This window comes from Neomonachus schauinslandi, chromosome 11, assembly GCF_002201575.2.
Source record: "Neomonachus schauinslandi chromosome 11, ASM220157v2, whole genome shotgun sequence".
NCBI classification, from domain to species: Eukaryota; Metazoa; Chordata; class Mammalia; order Carnivora; family Phocidae; genus Neomonachus; species Neomonachus schauinslandi.
In genome coordinates this window covers 72,426,014-72,434,326 of record NC_058413.1, presented here as the reverse complement: position 1 = coordinate 72,434,326, position 8,313 = coordinate 72,426,014, and the positions used below count along the sequence as shown (strand labels likewise).

At 47.6% G+C, this 8,313-nt stretch overlaps 1 long non-coding RNA gene across 2 annotated transcripts in view; it reads left to right on the top strand.

Annotated features, from left to right (window-relative positions):
- Nucleotides 1–497: 497 nt before the first annotated feature.
- Nucleotides 498–8,313, top strand: part of LOC110570985 — a 68,031-nt gene continuing 60,215 nt past the window's right edge. For both annotated transcript variants that reach the window (XR_006540933.1, XR_002479757.1), the window contains exon 1: nt 498–690. This is a non-coding gene — a long non-coding RNA (uncharacterized LOC110570985). The remainder of the gene's footprint in view (nt 691–8,313) is intronic.

Here is an 8,313-nt window from a genome sequence, read left to right as displayed (position 1 = left end):
GTGGAGAGGTTTCAGAAACCTTCGGGAAGCCACGGGAGTATCGTTGTTTTCCACCCTGCTTCTTTGAATTTTCTGAAAATTGTTGATCCTCACTAACTCCATGAAACTTTTTTCTTTTAAGAAATCCAATTTAACTGGGGGCTCCTGGGTGGGTGAAGCGTCTGCCTTTGGCTCAGGTCATGATCCCAGGGTCCTGGGATCGAGCCCCACGTCGGGCTCCCTGCTCGGCAGGGAGCCTGCTTCTCTCTCTCCCTCTGCCCCTCCCCCTGCTTGTGTTCTCTCTCTCTCTCTCAAATAAATAAATAAAATCTTAAAGAAAAAAAAAGAAATCCATTTTAATTATTATCCAGTGTTAGTTGGCTTCTGCTTACGTTAGTAATGGCAGCCAGTTGCCAATTTACTGTGTGCTGAGTCTTTTGTGTACATTACTTTAATTAATCCTCACAACAACCTTGAAAAATGGACATTATTGTGTCCCTTTCACAGGTGAAGAAAGACTCAAAGTGACGCCGTGATTCGCTCCTAGACCCAGTGTGTTAAATAGCAAGGCCAGAGACTTGCACTCAGCGTCTCCTGAGCAGAGTGTGGCCTCTGGTACCACCCCACCCTGGTCTCAGGAGCCCTGCGGATGGAAGACATCCCTGGCTGGGAGCAGGGGAGCACGGGGGCAGCTCCCGGGCCTGTTCAGAGGTGAGATGTGCCCTCCCAGCTGTGGGTGTTGGGGACGCAGGCCCCCCAACCCAAAGCCACTTCCATGCAGAACTGGAGTTCTGTGTTAGGCTGTCACTCGGATGTCACTGGACCACAGAATTCTCGGGTTTTACTCTTGGATTTTCCCATGTCCCTCTTTTTCTCTCGGTGTTCTTGCCTGAGGCCTTGGGTGAGTGCGGCGAGATGGTGAGCTCCTCCAGATAACGCAGGTGGTAACGGAGTCTTTGAACCACCTCGTCTGTGTGTCCCAGCTGTTGACCCGAATATTCCTCTGTCTTCAGTATTCCATGCTTTCTCTACGTTTTTAAGAAGTAAAAGCACAAGCTTTTGGGGGTGTGTTTGCTGTGTCTTTCTCTCCGGTGTCTTCCCTCTAAGCTGCTCACAGAGTCCCGACAGTAACGCTGTTGCCCACGGTCGTTTCCGTTTGCTGGCATGTAAATATATGTGTTTAGGTGCTTGCAGCGGCGTCGCCTCACTGAATACCCCCAGCAAGTCATTGTCACCCCATTTCACAGATGGGGATTCTCAAGGGATGCCACAGACCCGAGACTTGTATAGCGTCCTCTGAAAGTTTTGTAGAAAACGTCAGAGGAGGTGTTTAGTTAAAGTCAGGTGTGTTCTGAAAGTGAGAGAACCCCCCTTCCAGGGCTGTCCCCGCTGGCTGGTTCCCGGTAGGGTTCCCTCTTTTTACTAATCTATCTGAGTCTGTATCCTAGAAATTGGGGTATACTCATATCTAAAAGATGGAAATGAGACAATGTATGTAAAATCACTCGGGACTCAGTGAATGACTTATTACTTTCTGTCTTTAACCCACTGTGACAGGGAGCTGCCACAGGTCTCAGCTCCAGAAGCAGAGGCCTGAGAAACTCCCCCCCACCCCCCCAGAGCCGTGGTAACTGACCTCTCCTGCAAGCACACCCCCCGCCAAAGTGAGGACGGGACGAAGCATGGAGAACCATAAAGAACCCTTCCTTATTTTATCTAGAATCTTTCCAAGATTTTTCCATTCTTTTTGGTTTTGGGGAATGGTAGCTGGCGTTTGGTTCATTTTCTGGGAACCAGACTCTGGAAAGTCCCATGTTAACTACAGAGCCACTCTCGAGTGCCCAGGCCCATTTAAAAAAAAAAAATGAAGAAATGCCAAAACAGGATTTTAGAAACAGAAGTATTTTAACTGTGCACATTGGACACATCAGTACTTTTAGCATACATGCATACGATAACTATATGATTATCCTTAGACAACTTAAAGTCTAAATTTGACGCTTTCTGGCCTTGCCTTTTAGAAGGCCTACGTAAGCACCCAGCAGACTCAGCCTTACATTTCTGACCACTCATGGGAGGCCTTCCATCCTCCCCACCCACTCCTTGTAAGTTTGGGTCTAGATAAGTGTGGGGTAAGTTCCAGAGGAACCAGGCAGGTGACTGGTGATTTTCGATCTTTGGGGATTCTAATTCTGTGTATTTGCCATGTCACGTGGAGCAATTCACTTCCGGCCTCCAGGAGCCGCAGTCCCTTCAGGGGGACAGACCCGGAGTCGTAGCCGTCCTAGTATTGCTGTGGGTGCCCGCAAGGACGCTTGTCTTTGGGACGTGAGTCTTGGCGCTGCGGCGGCCGTGGTGGTGGTTTCTCAATCTGAATGCGTTACAAATGAGAAATTTGCAAGCTGTGGTTTTTCTTTTCTTTTCTTTTTTTTTTTTTAAAGATTTTATTTATTTATTTGAGAGAGAGAGTGAGAGAGAGAAAGAGCACAAGAGGGGGGAGCGGGAGAGGGAGAAGCAGACTCCCCGCCGAGCAGGGAGCCCGATGCGGGACTCGATCCCGGGACTCCAGGATCATGACCTGAGCTGAAGGCAGTCGCCCAACCAACTGAGCCACCCAGGCGCCCAAGCTGTGGTTTTTCTTACTAAAAGAATTGCAAACAGGGTTAAGGACAGGACTTGGCAGCGTGAGCTGCTCTCCGCTTGGGCTCCCGGACTTCAGTTACACCGTCTGCTGTAGTGGGGTTACAGTTACCTGTTTGTACAGCCTGATGGGACGCTCTGCAGGGGCAGGGACTTGACCCATGCCCTATTATAGCCTAGGCATCTGACTTGTTGCACTTTTTATGGAACACGATTGATCCCTACATAAAAGATTTGAAGGGGTTGGGATCACTTGACATGGTGGAAGGAAGGCTGTGGGGCATTTTGTCCCGTCAGCTACAGCCGTTGATTCTGCAGAGTTGGCTCTGAACCACCAGGGGGCGCTGGGAGCTGTGAGGGGCCAGGGAGGCTGAAAGTCCTGCACGGGCTGGGCCCGTCCCGGTCCCACAAACTGGACTTGTATCCCTTCCCCACCCCGTGCCCACAGTGCCTCTGTTGAGAGACACGAAACCAGCAGCAGATAGGTGCTTTGTAATAAGCCCGATGTGAGTGGTGTTATCTCCTAAGGCCAAGATCTGGAGAAGTCACTGAGCTAACAGGCAGGCGAGTCAGCCCAGATTCCTGGCCCTTCACTAATCTGATACATGGCCACCTCTGCCCTGAGGACATATCCAGCCATGCAAATTTAATTAACTTGACAGCCCTAGAAACTTAGATTAGATCTAAGGAAGAACTTTTTTTTTTTTTTTAATTAGAGCTAAAATGGGGCATTGTAGAACAGGGCTTCTCAAGTTGTCACCCATGATCCTTAGTCACAGAATCAGTTTAGTGGGTTGACACATATAGAAAAGAAGAGGAAAGGGACAGAGTAAAAACTATCAGTACATCACAGATGGTGAGGCTGACGTGTGTGTGTGTGCCCTAGATCGTGGAAATATATTTCTGCCTGTGGGTCATGGTCAAAAATGTCCTAGAGCGGTAGGGATTATAGTTTAGATCATTATAGGTTAGACTGTAAGGTGATTGGGGGCAGGGGTCTGTTTTCTCTTTCTTTTTATGTTCCCTGCATCCTTTTTTTTTTTTTTTAAGATTTTATTTATTTATTTGACAGAGAGAGAGAGAGAACAAGCAGGGGGAGCGGGAGGGAGAGGGAGAAGCAGGCCCCCCACTGAGCAGGGAGCCCCACATGGGACTCGATCCCGGGACCCTGAGATCATGACCTGAGCTGAAGACAGATGCTTAACCGACTGAGCCACCCAGGTGCCCCTGCATCCTTAACCTCGTGCTGAGTGTGTGGCTGGTCCATCAGTCCGTCCAGGAGAACTTACTGTATTTCTCCCTTCTTCCTTCAGACTGGAGGAAGTCAGAACACATCCTGTGCTGTCCTCACAAGATGGTGGTATTTCTCTCGAGCTTTGCATGTGAGGAAAAAAGCAGAGTGACACCAAGCGGGTGATAGTTAAGAGCTTGGCTCTGAAGTCTGAGGAAGCTGGGTTTGCATTCTGGGTGTGCAGTGCCTAGGCGTGTGGTTTTGGGCAACTTCTTTAACCCTACTGAGCTTCACCATCTCCATCTTCAAGCGTGGCGTGATCAGGGTCCCTGCCTCCAAGGTATCATGAGGATGAGGCGAGAGAACTCGAGTTCGGGGGCCTCTAGCACAGGGCGTGGCATCTGAGAAGCGGGTCGGAAGCGTTTTCAGCTGCTCTTGTTTTTATAGTGACTATGAAGGGGACCAAGTGACTCACCTCGGGCCCACCTCTGGGTGGTGGGAGCTGCTAGAGCTCCCGTTCTGTGACCATTGGAGATCTTGACGTGGGCTAGAAGCCCGAGCCTGTGGTGGGTCGTGCAGGGAAAGGAAGTGGATGCTGTAGAGGAGGAGGTGTCTGTGCGCGCGGAGATGGTCTGGTTTTGTGATTTAGAGAAAACAGAGCATTGCCCGTGTGCAATGAGCTAGGACTATCACTGTGGGATCTGAGAGTATACGTGGCATCTCTTAGAAAAAGCTAGGTGCTTTTTACTTAATCAGAAAGCAACAGTTTCAGTTTAATGTTACGGGTTTTTTGGTTGTTTGTTTTTAACTACGTGCACGTGTGCACACTGGCGCGTGTGCACACACACACACACACACGCACACAGAGGCAACTATTTCCTGAAATGGAACATAGCCAGCCATGTATGGGATTAAATTGGTGCTTTTGTGTCTAGTGGTCGTGACGCCTTCAGTGAAAGCTCCAAGATCTGGTAAATCCTGATTTCTGAAATCGCTAACGGGCCCAGTCAGAATTAACTGTAGGAAAGTAAATCTGTGACGTTTTGAAGGTGCAGGACACCGGGCGAAACCCCAGGGGGACTTGCTTTTGGCATTAGCCCTGCTTTTCAAGTCCAAGTCTGTTCACTTCTGTCGTGTAGCCTGGGGAGTTGTGAGCCGTCTTTGTGCCCCAAAGTTAAAATGTTTTTGTCCTTGTATCCCTCAGTGCTGATTTTGTATCTTGGGAGGGAAGGGTGGTAGACACTAAAAATTATTCAACAATAGAAAGTTTCAGGTGTATATTTTAGTTGGCAATGTGACTTTCTCCCTAGTTTAAAGACAGTCAAGTACAATAGTTAAGAGCATTGACTTCATTCAGCTAGACCTACATCTCCAGCCACTCTTTGCTGCTTTTCACCTCCCTTTATTTTTCCCATCTTTATTGAGGTAGAATTAACAAATAAAAATAGTATGCATCTAAGGAGCACAATGTGATGATTTCATATACATCTACGCTGTGAAGCAATTACCTCACATAGTTACTACTTTTTTGTGTGGTGAGAACACTTACGATCCGCTCTTGGCAGATTTCAAGTATACAATACAGTACTGTTAACTGTAGTCACTGGGCTGTACTTTAGATCCCTAGAACTTATTCTTCTTATAACTTGTACCCTTTAACCAGCGTCTCCCCATTCACCCCACCCCTCAGCCCCCGGCAACCGCTGTTCTATCCTCCACTTTCTACAAGTTGGTTGCCTTTTTTAGATCCCATGTATAAGTGAGATCATATATTATGTATTTTTCTGCATCTGGCTTCTTTCACTTGGTATAAGACCCTCCACCTTCATCCGTGTTGTCCCAAATCGGCCTGTGTTGTGTGACTTTGGGCAAGTAGCTAGACCTCTCTGCATTCCATCTGTGACATGGGCTAATAACAGCACCACGACCTGTGAGTCTGTGGAATGTTTGTGTGTGAGCTCTTCAGCACGTGGGAACTGTCATCGTCGTCATGGGCACTAATATTATCAGTGGAAGGTCTTCCAGGAGGCCTGGCTCTGTCATTGTTAATAGCTGGTCTTGGCTATGTGGCCGAACCTCAGTATTATTTTCTCTAAAACAAGGGAGAGGCCCAGATGCTTCAGACTCCTCCTAGCTTGACTGCTCTGCATTGTGTGCCACGTGTTCTCTTTCTTCTGAGGCCTCAGGATGTGCTGCTGGCTGCCGGGGACAGGGAGGTGAGATCCCACTTTCTGTTAAGGACCCACAGGCCTCTGCCCGATCGGTGTCGGTCCTCATCACCTTTGTTTTTCTTTCCTCGATTTTATATTCTCCGTGGATCTCCCTTTCCCTAGCCTCTGCCAAACGACTCCAGGCTTTTCTATGCATTTTCTAATGGATTCAGCCCAGAGGTATGCCTGGTAGGCCGAAGTTAGGTCTCGGCTTGGTGGAGCCTCACACCAAGGAGGGTGATCCCTTCCCTTCGCTGTTGGTTTTTAAATTCTGTCTGTGTTTGTCCCTCCCACATTCCCCAACCCAAGCACTGGGGCTGCTTACATCTGAGGTTGACCAGGGAAAGCCGCTCATGGCAAAGGGATGACTTTTTTGATTTGTCGTAAACCACTTTCTCGCTTTGTTTCCTTTCCGGTCTTCGGCGTTAGTCGGAATTTTAAAGGGCTTACCAGAGCTAATCTCAGTGTAATTTTATATTTTGCATGTGCATCTTTGCTAGGGCCCCCCCCCCCCAACCTTTGCAAAAAGTGGAGCTGTGGAGTTCATCTCTGGCCTGCCACTGGTATTTGAGGTTTATCTCCTTGTTCTCTGGGACAGGCATGCACAATGAATTAATTGAGTTGTTTTCAGCCCACTTCCTGCCTGATTGAACACCTGCCTATTTGTTACCTGATCTGTCAGCCGTCCCTGTCACGTTGGTGTCTTGCTTGTATCAGAAGATTCGGTTTTGTCATTTGCAGTTAGCCAACTCTGTCCTTCGGAGAACTGCTTTCTTCTTCACCTAATTTAAAGGTGCCAGTGTGTCCTCTTTGGGTGCAGTCCCTCTGCGTTCCCATCTTGCCACTATCCTCCCAGTTAACGTCATTGCCGATTGTCACCCTCATGAAAGCTGCTTGAAGACCAGATGCAGAGAGTTGCATCCTGAGTTGATTCTCGTGCTCGCCCCGCTCTCCCTCGGTCCCCAGATGAGGTTTCTAGCAAGTCATTCTTTATGTAGTGCTCATGGTTTAGAGCTGGTGAGAAATCTTCTAAGGGAAGGGACCTGGTTTCTTTTTAAATTAGACTTTGCTTTTCTTAGAGCAGTGTTAGGATCACAGCAATATTGAGCCGAAGGTGCCGAGATTCCCCGCATACCCTCTGCCCCCCGCCCCCATGCATGGCCTCCCTCATTATCAACACCCCCAGCCAGAGTGGTACACTTGTTACACCTGATGAGCCTACACTGACACATCATCATCACCATAGTTAATATTCAGTCTTGGTGTTGTACATTCTCAGGATTTGGACAAAATGCATAATGACACATATTCAACCAATGACCTGTCTAGTATTTTCATTGCCCTAAAAATCTTCTGTGTGCCGCCTATTCATCTCACGCCTCCCCCGCACTCTCTGGTAACCACTGATCTTTTTTACTATCTCTATAGTTTTGCCTTTTCCACAGTGTCATAGAGATGTAATTAGAGTTTGAGGCCTTCTCAGATTGGCTTCTTTCATGCATTTAAAGTTCCTCTGTGTCTTTCCATAGCTTGATAGCTCATTTCTTTTTAGTGCTGAATAATATTCCATGGCTTGGATATACCACTGTTTCTTTATCCATTTCCCTGCTGAAGGACATCTTAGTTGCTTCCAGGTTTTGGTGATTATGAATAAAGCTGCTGTAAATACTCATGTGCTGGCTTTTGTGGGGACGTAAGTTTTCATATCTTTTGGGTAAATACCAAGGAGTGTGATGGCTGTATCATAGGGTGAAAGTATGTTTAATTTTGTAGGAAACTGTCAAACTGTCTTCTGTCTTCCAGTGCCAAACTATTTTGCATTCCCAACAGCAGTGAGTGTGAGTTCCCGTTGCTCCACATCCTCGCCAGCATTTGGTATTGTCAGTGTTCTGGATTTTGGCCGTTTTAGTGGGTGTGTAGTCACGTCTCATTGTTGCTTTAATTTACATTGTCCCAAAGACATATGGTGTGGCAAGACTGTTTTTTACACAGTGCTGACTTTTTGTCACTGGGGGCGTATGTCTTTCCAAAGAGGAAAGTAGTTTTACTGAAAATGAGAGCCAGAGCAGAGAATCCAGTCTTCCCCAATAACAGAAAGCCTTCCTGGTTCATGGCCTGTGTTGGGTCTTCTCAGCTGTTTTCTTTGGTTCAAAAGTCTCATAGGCAGCAGCGTGGTTTTTCAGTGGAGCCCTGGTTTGGGTGTGCTTTTGTTGTTAAAAATATTGTGGAGACAGGGCAACCTTTGTTAATTAG